At 43.3% G+C, this 17,156-nt stretch overlaps 1 protein-coding gene across 4 annotated transcripts in view; it reads left to right on the top strand.

Annotated features, from left to right (window-relative positions):
* The window catches only part of SLC8A3 (solute carrier family 8 member A3), a 523,260-nt gene that overhangs the window by 794 nt on the left and 505,310 nt on the right, over positions 1 to 17,156 (top strand). The gene's annotated exons all lie outside the window — the stretch shown is intronic.

Here is a 17,156-nt window from a genome sequence, read left to right as displayed (position 1 = left end):
CCTCTATACACCCCCCCCCCCCCTCCCTATACATACCATCTGTGGCATGATCACCCTGTGCTGTCACTATACATACCCTACTATGCGTACCATCTATGGCATCAACCCCCCCCCCTGCTGTCACTATACATTGCATGGTGGGAGCACAGCATTACAGCAGATCTTCCTGTGCTGCCTCTATGCCCCCCCCTATACATACCATCTATGGCATCACCCCCCTGTGCTGTCACTATACATTGCTTGGTGGGAGCACAGCATTACAGCAGATCTCCCTGTGCTGCCTCTATACATTCCCACTATACAGGCTGTCTATGGCATGATCCCACCTGTGCAGTCACTATACACCCCCCCACTATACCTACCATCTCTGGCATCACCCCCCTGTGTACTCCTATCTATCCCCCCTCTATACCTACACTCTGACATGATCCCCCTGTGCTTCCTCTATATATCCCCACCATGTGTATACCGGCCATGGCATAATACTCCTGTACAGCATATATATATATATATATATATATATATATATATATATATATATATTCCCCACTATGCGTACAATATATGGAATGAATCCCCTCTACTCCCTCCTCTGTATACGTACCTTGTCTGATATGATCCCAGTGCACTCCCCCCTATAGGTACCTTGTCTGGTATGATCCCTCTGTACTCCCCCTATAGGTACCTTGTCTGGTATGATACCCCTGTACTCCCCCTATAGGTACCTTGTCTGATATGATCCCCCTATAGGTACCTTGTCTGGTATGATCCAACTGTACTCCCCCTATAGGTACCTTGTTTGATATGATCCCACTGTACTCCCCCTATAGGTACCTTACCTGGTATGATCCCTCTGTACTCCCCCTATAGGTACCTTACCTGTTATGATCTCCATAGGTACCTTGTCTGGTATGATCCCCCTGTACTCCCCCTATAGGTACCTTGTCTGGTATGATCCAACTGTACTCCCCCTATAGGTACCTTGTTTGATATGATCCCACTGTACTCCCCCTATAGGTACCTTGTTTGATATGATCCCACTGTACTCCCCCTATAGGTACCTTACCTGGTATGATCCCTCTGTACTCCCCCTATAGGTACCTTACCTGTTATGATCCCCATAGGTACCTTGTCTGGTATAATCCCCCTGTAAGCCCTCTATAGGTACCTTGTCTGGTATGATCCCCCTGTACGCCCTCTATAGGTACCGTGTCTGGTATGATCCCCCTGTACTCCCTCTATAGGTACCTTGTCTGGTATGATCCCCCTGTACTCCCTCTATAGGTACCTTGTCTGGTATGATCCCCCTGTACTCCCTCTATAGGTACCTTGTCTGGTATGATCCCCCTGTACTCCCCCTATAGGTACCTTGTCTGGTATGATCCCCATAGGTACCTTGCCTGGTATGATCCCCCTGTACTCCCCCTATAGGTACCTTGCCTGGTATGATCCCCATAGGTACCTTGCCTGGTATGATCCCCATAGGTACCTTGCCTGGTATGATCCCCCTGTACTCCCCCCTATAGGTACCTTGTCTGGTATGATCCCCCTGTACTCCCTATATATCCCCCTATATAACCAATATTTTTATGTATATATATATCCTCCCCAGGCTTATCCAGGTGAGATAGGGAGATCTCTGTGTGAATGGCAATACCCCTGCAAAGTGGGGTTCCCCTCTCAGTTTATATTAACCCTTTCAGAGCCGGTGCTGAGCTCAGAGGGTGCTACATGATAGGACCAGATCACCCCCTGTGTTGCAGCAAAGGGTTAATGAGGTCTTTCCCTTCATATCTAGCGTTACTGATTTAATTAGTACAACCCTGGGCGGTGTGCAATGCACACATCCTAATGTGAGAGTCAGCCTGGATTAACTCTGTCCTGGCTGCGGCCATTGCAACCAACACCGGGGGCTGCTGGGCGCCAGGGAAAGTGCCGGCGACTGAAAAATGCCACTTAGGTTTTGATGAACCCTGGTTTCAGGATGATCCTCCTGACATGGATTTTACAAGGGAAAGGGAAGCCAATGAACTCCTGCAGATCTGTCTATCGATCATATGTATTAGGTTAACCCTTTACTAGAGCACCCCTAGTGCTGGGCTTATTCCGTTGTTCATGGATGTGAATTGATCTAATGCTTGCTATACACTATACGTAAAATCGTCCGGAATTCGGTCATTTGGACAGTTCCTTTGTTTTTCGGCCAGTTAATGGGCACAAATCGGTAATTGGTTGTGACATTTTTGAGCCGAAAAAACGAAGGACAGGTTCGGGAATTTTCTGCCGAACGAATGATAAATTGAAAGGTAATGTGTTTCTCGTCCAAACTGTTTGCACTAGGTATATGTGAAAAAAGGAACAAAAAGGGATTCATTTATGTCTATTAAACGATTTATTGGTCATTACATGATGGCACGATCGTTTGCTCTCATGGCCGAGTGTTCGTTTTTCAAAAATGAGTTTGAACGATTTTTTGTATAGTGTAAAGCCAGCATTAGAATGCCTCCTAGCTAATGATCAACTCCCTGTGGGGGATCCCTGGTACGGGGGAGAGGGAAGCCCACTGAACTCCTGCACAGCTGCCCATTGGTCATATCTGCCAGATTAACCCTTCCCTGGAGCATCCTTAAAACTGGGCTTACTCAGCTGTTCATGGACAATGTGAATCAACCCTATAAACTGTGTCCTAGTTAGGGGGATCCCGGGGTGCTGCCGGGAAATGGGGGGCCATATGAACTCCTGCAGAACTGTCTATGGTCAACATGTTAACCCTTTACTAGAGTGTCATTACAACTGAGTTTGCTCAGTTGTTTATGAATTATTCCTTTAAACGGTGCCCTAGTTAATGGGCAATCCCCTGTATTAAGGTGAGCCCTGGGTGCTACTAGGAAGGACCATATGAACTCCAGCAGAATTATCCATTGGTCACCATAGGGGAGATTTACTAAAACTGGGGCAGCTGTGCATAGTAACCAATCAGCTTCCAGGTTTTATTGACAAATCTCAATTGAACAAGCCAAAGTTAGAAGCTGATTGGTTACTGTGCACAGCTGCACTAGATTCTGTGTGCTCATGTTTTACTAAATTTCCCCCTATGTTAACCTTTCACTACAGTGTCCATAGGATTGAGTTTGTTCAGCTCTTCATGAATTAACCCTTTAAACTGTGTCCTAGCTAACAGTTCATCCCCCTCTTTTGGGGGGTGATCCCTGGAGAACTGCCAAACTTGTCCACTGGGCATCTGTGTTACACTGGTTAGGTTAACCCTTCACTAGGGCATCCTTATAATTGAGTTTACCTAGCTGTTCATGGAAATTGTAAATTAACCCTTTAAATGGTGTCCTAGTTAAAGGTTAACCTGCTGTTTTAGGGTGATCCATTGGAGATGGCTGTTACTGGGAGGACCACATGAACTGTCTTTTTGTCACTATGTGTCAGGTTAACCCTTCACTAGAGTGTCCTTAGAACAGGCTTGCTTGTTCATGGGAATATGAATTAACTCCTAATCAGCTGGAATGTTTGACTATATCTAACACATGCACTGGAACGTGCACTCACTTTACTGCACTGTTTGAAATGTTGACCGGGCATTAACCCTTTTTATATACAACCTGACTAGTTGCCGATGCCTGCTTATGATTAAATTGGGTAATGCGTACGTGTGGCAGTTATAGCGAGCTCTGATCCTTTTATTTGATTGACATATCTCAATACTGGTAAAAATACACATAGTACATCTTCTAGCCAGCTTCCAGTTAGAGAAACTTGTGGGTGTATGATTTGAGCTTCTACTTTTTCAAATACCTATGTATTATCCTGTGTGATGACATGTATGAATAATGTAGGTCAGACAGTTACTTACTGTGCTACCATGTAGGTGGTACATTGCCAACTCTCTATGTTAGCTGCATCATACAACTAAAAAAAAAAAAAAAAATTCAATAAAAACCTTTTTGGAAAAAAAAAAAAAATATATATATATATATATATATATATATATATATATATATATATATATATATATATATATATATATAATGTGTGTAAATGGTTTCTAGAGCAGAGCTGTGTGTATAGAGGATGGGATTTGTACCGGGGGCTGTAATTATCTCTTCCAGAACATTATCTGTAGAATTCAGATTTTATTTTAATCCATTTAATCTCAATCTGCCCTTGGGCATTGGTTTTATCTGAGTTTTGTTTAATCTTGGTAAAGGTGGCAAGGACCCAGACATAGAGGGGTGGACATGGACATCCTTGCAGCATTGGTATTTCCCATGCACTAGCAGAACATGCTGTGCAGTCAGGCCCTAGAAAACTGTAGCAAGTGGGATTTTCCTGTGCTGTCTGTGTCACAAGGCCTAACAACAGGATTGCAGTTTGGTATTTTTAGCACAGTAGTAATATGCACTGGAGTAAATATTTTTTTTGTGACCTGTAGGTTTATGCATAGATGTTTAAAAATTAAAAAGTAACAGTACTATTGACTTCCTTTTTGTAAATAAATGATATTTTTCAATATTTTATACCAGATCTCTGCCAGCAAGGTTTGCTGTCATTGATTTGTACGAGGTTTGTTCAGTCAAGCAAAGTGTTATGTGCAGTAACCCATAGCAAGCTGTCAATTCCTCGTTCAGGAGTAAGCTGAAATGTGATTGGTTGTTATGGGTTACTGCACCTTGCATAGCACCGCTGGTCCTTGTACAGTTTTTTTTTTTTTTTTTTTAAATAAGCCAGATACATGAGAAGTTTGAGCACTCATCTGTTTAACCACTTAAGCCCCGGAAGATTTTACCCTCTCCCTGACCAGGGGTTTTTTTTGCGATTTTTTTACTGCGTGACTTTAACGGACAATTGCGCGGTCGTGCGACGCTGTACCTAAACGAATTTCACGTCCTTTTTTTCCCCACAAACAGAGCTTTCTTTTGGTGGTATTTGATCACCTGTGCGATTTTTTTGATCATGCGCTATAAACAAAAAAAAGAGCGTAAATTTTGCAAAAATAACAATATTTTTCACTTTTTTTATATGAAATTCCCCCCCAAAAAAATGTAAAAATCAAAATGTTTTAACATTTTAGCCCAATTTGTTTTATGCTACATATGTTTGGTAAAAAAAATCGCAAAAAGCGTATTTTGATTGGTTTGCGCAAAAAGTATCGCGTTTACTAACAAAGGGAAAGATTTTTGTCATTTTTGGTGTTTTTTTTTTTAACGAGTAATGGCGGCGATCTGCGATTTTTTATTTTTTTTGCGGTACTGCGACATTGCGGCGGACAGATCGGACCCTTGACTGACATTTTTGACACTTTTGGGGTTACCAGTGACATTACTGCAGTAATCAGTGCTATACATATGCACTGTTACTGTAAAAATGACACTGGCAGGGAAGGGGTTAACTGTATTGGAGAGGGAGGGGTTAAGTGTGTCCTAGGGGCGTGTTTCTAACTGTAGTGGGACATGGCTACTACTGTAAAAACAGAGATCAACGGTTCTACATAGTAGAACCGTCTGATCTCCATTTTTACACAGGAGAGAATGACAGGCGGCTTGTTTACATAAGCCGCCTGCCTTTCTCCTGCTCTACCGACGATCGTAGTGTGACCGGCGGACATCGGGTCCGCCGGTCACACGCGCGGACTCCTCTGTGAACGAGCCGGGGCGGGCGTGCACTTGCCCGCTACTGGCTCAAAAGCCGGTCCCAGGCGAGCGACGTAGATCTACGTCACTCTGCCTGGCCGGGGCTGACTGCCGCAGTAAATATACTGTGCGCAGTCGGCAAGCGGTTAATAGGGGGACATTACATTTTGCACTGTATGTTCTCTGTTGTGCTGTGTACCAAAATGAAAGTACCATTAGGAAATGGTCAGTGGATGTGGTTGAGCAGTCTCATTTTTTTATGCAGCTTGCCTGCAATAAACATGGATGCAAATCTCTATTTTTGATCATATGGTTTTGCGTGAAATACATATCCTAGCATTTAGCCCTGGTTCACATTGATGCTACTTTCAAATCGTGCTACTTCACATTAAATAGCACGATTTCAAAGTAACAATGCGATTTTAGGTGCTACTTGAAAGATATCTGTACAACTTTATGCACAGATGTCTATTGAAGTCGCACCTGAAATCGGCTAAAGTAGTGGAGGAGCTACTTTTACAAATCGGTGTGGCGCTGCAAAGTCAGTGTTGCACTGATTGGAATAGTACCATCCCCGCAATAGACTGCGACTTGTCATGCGATTTAACCTCTCAAATCACATGACAATTCACTCCAATGTGAACGAGGGCTTGTGTATGCAACACTTAACTCGTAACTGCACTTTCGTGGAAAAAATAGCAAATGAAAAAAAAAAATAATATAGTTATACAATTACAACACAAGTCATATTGTATATGAATGTAATGAAAAATTACCTTTCCTTTTTCTGTGCTGTAATGTTCTGTAAAATGCAATGCAAGATGGCTATCTGGAGGTGGTCTGTACACAGAATGTGTACAGAACGCCCCCCCAAAAACATAATTTCCTGCTTGTGTGATTGGCTCACCGAATTGGCTTGTGTAATTTGCTCAATAATTTTCCCAGAAGTCTGCACTAAGATACAAGTCAGATTTCAGGCATCCCCTGCAACAAAAATGTAATTTGTGGTGAGATACTCCTAATAGGAAATCACGTCTAAAGGGATGCAGACCCTTGCGTTTTTTGGACCTTATGCACTAATTGTTGTTGTATGTTGTTTGTTTTAATAACCAATAAAATGTTTAAAAAAAAAAGGGATGCAGACCCTGCAAATTTCCTCATCCATAGATCTCTGCAGGTGCACGGCTGATTGATAGTTTTGAAACCACTCCCATTAGATTCACTTTCCACATGGACATAGACAAAACACAGGGATTTCTTCAAAATAACAAAAGGTAGGAATCTCCAACAAAGTTTGTTATTGCGCTTTTCCACTGCATGGTACAGATCGGTTTGGCTCGGATTGGCGCTTTTCCACTGCATGGTACCGCATGGTACGGGTTAGAACGGTTTGGTACAGCGGCACTTTTCCACTACATGGTACGGCCTCAGTATGGCTCGCTTAAACAGTACCACCTCGGTTGGGGTTCCAAGCAGGCCGTACCGATACCATATCCCCCAATCCTTTGCATGCAGCATTGATTGTTTGTCACTACTAGCCACTGATTGGTCAGAGAATCGTTGTAATCCCACCCACTTACTACTAAGTACTACAACAGTGGAAAAGCAAACCGAGCTGAGTAGAGCCTAAACAGTGCTGAAAGGTGCCGACTCGTACCACACAGTGGAAAAGCAAACTGAGCCCAGCTGGGCCAAGCAGTGCCGAGTGGAGCCGAGCCGGTACTTGCAGTGGAAAAGTGCCATTAGAGTCCTTGCAATGTACATAGATCACCCAGAGGGGAATATTTTTTTCTCAACAAAAGTAGAGTTACCGTTTAAGAAGCATACATGTACATTAAAGCACATCAGCGCAATTAGAAGCTGCTTACGGCAGAGGACAAAAAAAGTCCTTCTCCCTTTGCACACACATGCTAAAGCCTCGTACACACGATCAGATTATCGGACACATTTTCTTTAGTTTTTTGTTGCATGCTAGTCTCGTATGGAAAGTGAAGAGGTTACTTTCATAACAAAATTCTCGTACGACAAAATTCAACTTCAGTGCTGGTTCACACTAGTGCGGTTTGCGAGATCGCATGTAATTCGGAGCGCACTGCTCCTTCATTACATGCGATCTCATGTGCGGAAGCGAGTTCAGCCATACACTTTGTATGGCTGAATTCGCAGCGCATCCGCAGCAAACTCGCACATGAGGCTTTTTTTGAGCCGCATCAGAATCGGATCGCACAGTGGTTCAATGGCCCCTGTAAACAGGGGCCATTGAAATGAATGGGATTTTGCTTGTTGGGTGTTTTGGAACTTCAGAGATGAGCGTTTTACGAGCTGAAAAAAGCTCAGGTGTGAACAGGGCCTTAGGTAGGATTCTGGTGGTGGCAGTGATAAAAAGTCTGCTAAAAGCATGTTAAAAACTACATCTAGCTCTTCCAATAATATCTGTATTTAGCACAAATGGGCTAGATCTTTAGGGGCTGCATATGAGCTTAAAAAAAAAAACTGTGAGAATTTGTTAAAAGTGTATATAAATGCTTGCTGAAGCTGAAGCTATTGCTCCTTAAAGCGGAGTTCCACCCTAAAATTATACTTACCTCCATCTTTTTGCTCCGGGTCACCTGAAAAACAAATAGATAATCGCAATTTTTTATTTTTTTTTACTTACCTTGTTTAGAAGAAAATATACTCACCTAACTTCCTCTTCCTCCCCTTGGCGGCCACGGCGATTCGTCACTTCCTGGCTTTGCAATGATTCCTGGGAGCTGAACGTCATCGCTCCCAGGAATCAATGCGCCTGCACCGGCCCCGACGTCAGTTCCGGTGCAGGCGCCATCATACCTTGCTAAACAGCTTCTGGGCATGCCCAGAAGCTGTGCAGGGATGGCGCTGCGGCACCGGAAGTGACGGCAGGGCCGGTGCAGTGCATCGTGGGACCGAAGAAGACGGAAGAGGACACAGAAGAGGATCGCGCTGGCTTCAAGCTGCCCACACCTGAGATGGCAGCGCTGGACAATACATTTTCAAGGTAAGTATTTCTTCTAAAAGGTAAGTGCAACCCGGGACAGATCAGAGGCTATCCATTGTGGAATGCACTAGCCCTAAATGTCCTGGGGTTTTTTTATTAAACAAAACTTTCCCAGGGTGGAACTCCGCTTTAAATTTGCATTAAGAAGTGAAGATTGACCAATATCCCTGTGTTTTGGGCTTAAAGCTGAACTCTAGCTTTTGATATACTTTGTATCAGGGTTTCTCAATCAGGGTTCCTCCAGAGGTAGCTAGGGGTTCCTTGAGCAATGAGCAGTTTCTGCCTCTCAGATAAGTTCACACTGACGCCATTGATCTTTTTAGCTATCTGTAAGAGGGGAATTATTCCCAATGACCACATGTGTACGGATCATTCTTCCCACTGACCATCACACTAATGTATCATGAGTTGTAGACTAGCCTGGTTCACATGTATGCGGGTTGGCGGTTCGCATGTATGCGGGTTGGCGGCCCACATTTGCACAGGCATAGCAGCCCATTGATTTGAACGGGCTGCTATGCCCTCATTTTCCGCAGAAAAAAGGTGCATGCAGCATTTTTTTAAAATTCAGTGGCCTTGAAATCCATCCTGTTTTTGCACCATGCGACTAACCTGCAGTTCCTGCTCTGGCAAGCTTTCTGCGTTTTTTATATACATGGGCCCAGCATTTAAAAACACAGTTTGCGTGTGCAGCAACTACAAGTAAGTCGCATGGTGCAAAAAGAGGATGGATTTCATTGCCACTGCATTTTTTTAAAATTCTGCATGCACCTTTTTTCAGCCGAAAACGCAGGCATAACAGCTCAAGCCCATTCAAATCAATGGTCTGCTAGGCCTGTGCAAATGTGGGCCGCCAACCCGCATACATGTGAACCAGGCCTAAAGCAATAGTAAAGTAATTTATAAATAAAAACACCGGTCCTCCTGTAGGTTTAACCACTTCTGGACCGCAAGGATTTGCCCCCTTAATGACCAGGCCATCGGATCAGAGTGCCAGGACCAGTCATCACCAGGTAGGCCAGACACTGCTTGATGGCTATATAATAATGTAATGTGTACTGGTGTGTGTGTATATTATATATATATATAATATGCTGCTATGCCCATGTATGTATGTTTGTGTGTGTGTATATCTCTATCTAGATCTATCTATCTAATTCTATCTGCAGAAACTTGCTTGTATTAGGCAGTTTCTGTCTGTGTCTGAGCCCTGGAAGAAGCATGTGGGTGTGTGCTGGGAGCCGTCTGATTGGTTACAGGGAGGAGCCAAGTCTCTCACTCTAGGATCATATTACCAGAGCTGTTTCTATTGAGTGAGTGAATGAGTCATCCAGCTCACTGAAATGTATCAATTCAAAAGTCAGACTTGAGGAGCAGATAAACTCTGTATTTTAAAAATGCCACAATAACAATACCGTGGGTATGCAATACCGCGATATATCGAATTACCGAAAACCGGCATATCTCTATTGTAGACATAGTGATTTTCAGGGGTTCCCTGAGACCAGAAAGTTTTTTTAAGGGGTTCCTCTGTTAAGAAAGGCTGCTTTACATATTTCATTTGGGCCAGCTTGGCCTCAACAGACTATGTCCTTCATTAACATCTGGGGCCGCTGGAGGTGCTGTATAAACTTTATGTAGCTGAGGCTACATACAGCATACTGCAGTGTGTTCCGGGTTCGAGCCCATACTTCATGTCTTCCACCCAGGAACACAGGGGAGTCTATCTGATCGGCGCTCAGCCATTCAGAGAAAGCAATGTATTCTAGCAATAAATACAAAGCTTCCTCTGACTGGCAGGCTGATGATGTCACAACCTCTGACTCAGGCAATCAGGGGAAGCTTCTCTGAATTGCTGAGCACCGATCAGATATAAGCCTCGTACACACGCAACGAATTTCCGCCGACCGGTCGTCCGTCTTTTGTCCAGAGTGGTGTCTGTTGGTTGGAATGTGCTCTAGACTGCGCACGAATTTTCCTGCACGACAGAATTCTACTTCAGAAGTGATGTCATGTGTTGGATTGCTTTCTATGTGTTCTTTCATCTCTGAGCATGCTTAGTCTTGCTCATAAGATTTTTCCCCATCGAAATCTGTACTAATGAGGTGGAAATCGGACGTGTTTTGATGGTCGACAAAAATTATATAGACTGTTTACCAGGATTTTTTCGGCCGAAAAGTTGGAGTCGGTTGTCGGAAGCACCATGCTAACAAGCCGAAAATCTGCAGATCGGTCGTCTTCTCGTGTGTACGGGGCTATACTCTCTTGTGTTCCGGGTATGAGACAGGAAGTCTCGGCTCCAACCAACATAGTGCAGTATGCCGTATGTAGCCTCAGCTTTGTACAGTTTATACCACACATCCAGTGGCCAGTTTGAATTCAGCAGGAACAGGCCAAGGTTCAAACTGTGTATTACCAGCTTTAAGCTACGGTTCATATATATATGCGGGTCCAAGAATGAGTGTAACTCACATGCATCTGCATGCAAACCATGCTGCTATTTAGCAGGCATGCAGGGCTGCCATTATTTTTATTGGCACCGCCACGCATCTGAAAACACAGCAAAAAGCACCATGTGATTTCCCTGTGGCTGCAATTTTAAAAAGGTGCAGGGATCTTAAATGAGCTACTGCGCCTGAGCAACACATTCATCATCAAGAATCCTATTCTTTTCGCTTGAAGTTCAAAGCTCGAGAAGGCACATGAGCTTTTTTGGAGCTGTGTCCTGTGTTTTTGGCCCCATAGACTTTAATAGAAGTTCCTGTAAGCATGGAGCACAAGCGATCAAATGCATTTTTTGCACCTGAGCAAATGTTTTTCTGTTCGCCTTCTCCTCCTCTACTCCCCTAAAACAACTTTTTTTGACAATGAATACCTAAGTGCAAAGAAAACTAAAAACCATGTTTTTTCTTAGCACATTGTTTAGGATTATCTATGTGCAGCAGTGCGACAGCATTGTATGTTAATCTACTTTTGTACAAAATTAACAGCTAAACCCCATCTCCAACTCTAACCACTGTCACCAGAAAATCGGAGGTGTCTCGCATGCAGAGATTGACAGCCTGGCTTCACTTTATCTATGCTGGGAAAAAAGGGAAGATGGCAATGCCAAATGGGGCAATAACTTGATCTCTGGACATGGACTTGAGCAAAGCTGTCTGTTGACTGCTTATATACCAGTGGGATGTTTATAAATTCCCTTTTTTATAAATATTGACAAATGAAAGAGTTACTTTATATTCCACCTACAGCTGATGATATTTAAGTTTTGCGCTAGCTCACAAGTTAATTTATCTGGAAGCTGGCACTCAGGTACAGTGGTAGAAAACTCTGTTACACCAAGTTGCCACAGCCTTTATAAAACCTTCTACCTGCATCTTTATTTCCCAATGGATTCTCCATTGTGCAGAAAGGCATGATTGCAGAGTTCATCTGCAAGAGGATGAGACCTTTATTAGCCACTACAGGGAATTCTTGCCTTTGGAGTCTTCAGGAAATATCTGAAGATATAGGGAATCACATGTGCCCCTAAAACTTCAATGTTTTTCAAGACTTTGGTTCAGTCACCATCATTAACATACAGCATAACATTTCAGCTTCTTGGTGGGTGAAGTCATTTTCTGGGTTCAGCCATTACGGACAACCATGGATCCTACAATTTCAGTTGTTTTGGTAGGCATAGATTTGTCAATTTTGAGGGCAGTTTTGAAGTTTTCCAGCAGCTTTAAATACATAAATTTTGCTGCCCAAGGGTTTTTTTTCCTCCTTGTTTTAGCAACCAGAAAATCAAATTTTGTTAATTTATAACAGCCTTTTTCAACCAGGGTGCCTTCTTGGTTCTTCAGAGGTGCCTTGGCAAATTACCTAAAAATTGCTCCCAATTGTCTAAAAGATTCTGGGGGAAAATGTACAAGGTCGAAAATAAAGAAATTCCTTTCTGCAGGAGAGGCACCACATTCTGGGTAAGGCAATGCCTATCAAGAGGCAACATCAATTTCTTGTGTTGCATTATGCCAGCCTTTTTTACCAGGGTTCCACGGCACCCTAAGGGTGCCATCTGGGTTCTTTAGAGGTGCCTAAAACTGCCCCAAAATTGTCAACAAACTAGTGGGTGGATCAAGTCTGCCTTTTACACAAAGCCACAGGCTTTCGCACCATGCGGGCCAGCTGTTAGCATCCTAACAACTGATGACGCCATAGGTTGATAATGAGGACTTGGTCGCATGATGGCGTCCTTGTTTGCCCTTTCCTGCTGCTCTCAGTCAGCACTGGGTTTGTATTAGCTGAGTGAGAGGAAGAAATTGAGCGACAAGAGAAAGTTTGAAATAGTAGTCAGTACCAATATGCAAAGATGGAGGAATAAATCGCCTCCAACGTTGTGTGTCCTTATGTCCTACGTGTGTGGATACTTCTGCAATATGTAAAACTATTAGTTTAGTGTTTTATATTTTAGAATGGGGTGCCTCAAGCTTGTGCAGAATTTTAAAGGGTGACTTGACTGAAAAAAGGTTGAAAAACACTAATTTATCAAACCACTGCAGTGACAGGAGAAGGGCATTTGTGAAGGATTATTGTAATAATTTGACAACTGGAAATAAATGAAACTGTGGCATATTATTGTGGTTGAAAGCTGATGATATGCTAAGCTGTGTTTAGTTTATACTTGCAGACATTGACATTGGGGTTGATTTACGAAAGGCAAATCCACTGTGCAGTTTCACTCATGTTACCCAGAGCTTAGTGTGTGTCAGGGGTGTCCAACCGGCAGCCCACGAGAGTTTAGCATGCGGCCCAGAGCGTGTCTGGAAGAACCCCATGCAAGAAGAGAAGCCACAGCAGAGAGCACGTATAGAGGGATGCAGGGGATGCCACGTATATCTATTTGCATAGAATCAGCAGCAGCACAGAGAAGGCAGGAATGAGCACAGCTAAAGGGTTGCCAGGGGGTGCAGTTTTTGTAAAAGCATTGGCAACAGCTTAAGCAGGGATTCTACACAGAGCTAGGCAGGTAAATGGCACTTGACTGAATGTAGGGGGAGAGGTGGTGTTGAGGTGGGTTGTGCCCCCAGATCTCAGTTGCTCCCCTTTATCTCCCCCAACCTTTCAAATTAATGGGCTGCCGTGCCTGAGAAAATGCGGCCCAAGACAATTCCTGTTCTTCCAATGTGGCCCAGGAAGGTCAAAAGTTTGGACACCCCACTGTATGTGGTGAAGCTCTGTCGATTTTCATCATCCAACCATGTGCAAGCAAAAATCCAGTTTGTTTTTTTAATCTTCCTTGCACCTCATTGGGTATTCTTTAAAACTGAGTCTTCGCCACATCACTAAGCTCTTTGGAAAGTTAGTGCTATTTGGTAAAAGCCCAATACACCTATACAAATATACATTTACCGCAAGCAATGGTGACCATAGGCATATGACACGTGTAACCAGTTCTGATGCTTGAATTGTATGAGCACAGTGTTGTAGCATATATCCACTAAAGCCCCGTACACACGTACCGATTGTCGGCCATAAATATTCAGCCGACGACCGATCGGCCGATTGTAGGCTTGTTAGTATGATGCTTCCGACAGCCGACAGCACATTTTCGGCCGAACAGAATCGGGTGTGCAGGCATTAAAATTTTTGTTGGCCAACACCAGAACAACCGATTGTTCGCCAGTCAGTACAGAATTCGGCCGACAGACAGCAGATTAGCAAGACTGGACATGCTCTGAAAAGAAAAAAGATAAGGAAAGTTAACCATCACATGACATCACTTCTGCAGTCGGCTGTTGTTGGCCGACAAAATTTGTGTGCAGTCTTTTGCAGTTTTCAACAGACACGACAGCCCTGGACAAAAGACGGCCGATCGTTAGGCCGATGATCAGTACGTGTGTACAGGGCTATAGAGATCCCTGGGCTCATGCATTAGAAAGGATTACAACTTCAAAGATGAGATCTTTCAGCCATTGATATGTGTCCAAGGAGAGATACTCCAATTACAGTATTATCCAACTGAATGCAGATAGGGTCAAGAAGTAAGCCAATGGTTTAGCCAGACTCTCCAATAGGTAGGCACTTTGATAATATATTTCCGAAATCATGGGCACTGTGTCAGCTAGTCTCAGAACTCTCCTCTTATATCGTCAGGTTGGCAAGTAGATGGTAATCGCACCAGTAATACAGACTCAGACTGCTATATATGTGAGTGAAACTGCATCATTGGCTGTGCATGTGGGTACGTGGCTGCTGGATGGTATTACACTGATGTGTCAGGCTAGCAGGTTTAACCCATTGGTTTGGTTTTTGTAATACAGTAAATGTAAAAACATTGACTTTCCATAAACCAACTGCAGGGAACACCCTCCTCAGTGCCACCAGCCATCATCCCTAGCCACTCATTAGGGGTATCCCCTAATGGCTCGCAGGAACTGTTTGGACATACAGGATTGCCCTCATGAAAATAAAGCCTTAAAGCATAGATTTAGAGCTTGAGGCTATCCCAGTTTGGTCCCCAGCATTGGTCAAGGCTAGGTCTGATATCCTGGCCAAAAATAAAGTTTAGCCCAGAAATATAGGTGTAAGTGCCACCCATTGGGCCACATTAGGATCACTTCTGGAAAAGCACATATTTTGATGTTAGATTAGAAAAATTGAAGAAACCTTGGTTTCTAAGCTGTTCCTTATCAGGAGAAAGGTTTCAACTCTAGCGAATATGCTGGTCCATAGTGAATATGTCCCTGGATAGGGGAACACATCTTTTAGCATTTTTGCTCAAGAGGATAATTCTCAAATAGCCATGCATTTCAAGGAATTTAAGGAGTCCTCACCTAGAAATTTGGGTTTTATGGAATATATCTGATTACCTTACCTGACAGAAAGGGAGATAGGGATAAAATGGTTTGAATAATGAACTCTCTCCTCAAACCTTTTTGTAATCACTCAGTTCCCCCTAGGATTGAATACACAGATTGATTTATGTGTTACTATTGTCCAACCAAAGTGGCCTTGGGTGAATTACTTAACCACTTCAATATTGGGCACTTTCACCCCCTTCCTGCTTAGACCAATTTTTAGCTTCCAGCACTGTCACCCTTTAATGACAATTTCTCACAACACTGTACCCAAATAAAAGTTTTATCTTTTTTTTTTTTTGAGACAGATAGAGCTTTCTTTTGGTGGTATTTAATCACCACTATGGGGTTTTTATTTTGTGCTAAATAAATGAGAATACAGCAAAAATTTAGAAAACAAAAGTTCTCAGTTTCTGTTACAACATTTTGAAAATATTTCTTCTTCACTGATGTGCACTGATGAGGCTGCAGTGATGTGTGTTGAGGAGGCTGCACTGATGGTCACTGATGGGGCTGCACTGATGAGCGCTGATGAGGCAGCCCTGATGGGCGCTGATGAGGCTGCACTGATGGACACTGATGGGGCTGCATTGATGAGCGCTGATGAGGCAGCCCTGATGGGAGCTGATGAGGCTGCACTGATGGACACTGATAAGGCTGCACTGATGAGGAGGAACTGAGGAGGCAGCACTGATAGGCAGTACTGATGGGCACTGATATGCAGTATTGATGGGCACTGATAATCAGGGCACCGATGATCAGTGCCCTGTTTATCAGTGTAAATGCTGTATTTAATGTGCCCTAAGAGATCAGCTCTTCTTTCCTCACATTCTGTCTCTGTGTGAGGAAAGGAGAGCTGATAACCGGCAAGCTGCTGATTACATTGTGACAGCTGTGATTGGACACAGCTGATCACATAGTAAAGGGCCGCTGTGATTAGCACTTTACCCTGATTTATGATCAGCTGTGTCCAAAGCACACATCGGTCACAGAGCGTGCCCAATGCGTACACATGGAGGGACATCCATGGGTGGGAAGATGTTAGCATTTTTACTTTTTGGAATTATTTTTTATGTTTATTTTTATCAGCCGTGTATTTGGGTTTCCCCACCAGTGCACTGTTTTGATTCTTTACCACTTTGGTGCAACTTCAGCTTAACTTTGACCCCAAAGACTTCAATGGAAATACCAAAAAGGGCATCTGCATGCAATATGACTTTTTTTTTAATGTGATTTCAGTACTTTTTCCCCTTGTCACAGCTTATCATTGGCCAAAACCAAACAGAGGCATGGAAATCACATCAAACACGTGTCAAAACGCAATTAGGTTGCACTACTTAATTGCACTGAAAATCGGATCAAATTGCAGCCGCAGTAGTGTGAACCCAGCCTTACTATGGACAATGTGGAGTTTTTAGTCACATAATTACATAGGTAGCCTAGAAGTTCTTATTTTGATACCTCAAGCTCTAGTGGATTGCAGCTGTACAGGGGAACCTTGTGGAAAAGCTGAGTCACTTGTTATTGCCTTTCTGAATGCTGTGTTGAGTCAGCCAAACCTAAGAATACTTGGTCTTCTATAAATACTGATAAAAAAAAAAAGTCTGTAGGTGCTGCCATTGTAACCAGTCATAGTCCAGCTGCTATTTTATTGTGCAGGTT

Source organism: Pelophylax lessonae (genome assembly GCF_965119305.1).
Source record: "Pelophylax lessonae genome assembly, chromosome: 13".
NCBI lineage: Eukaryota > Metazoa > Chordata > Amphibia > Anura > Ranidae > Pelophylax > Pelophylax lessonae.
The sequence above is the reverse complement of the archived record's forward strand: the minus strand, read 5'-3'. Positions and strand labels throughout refer to the sequence as shown.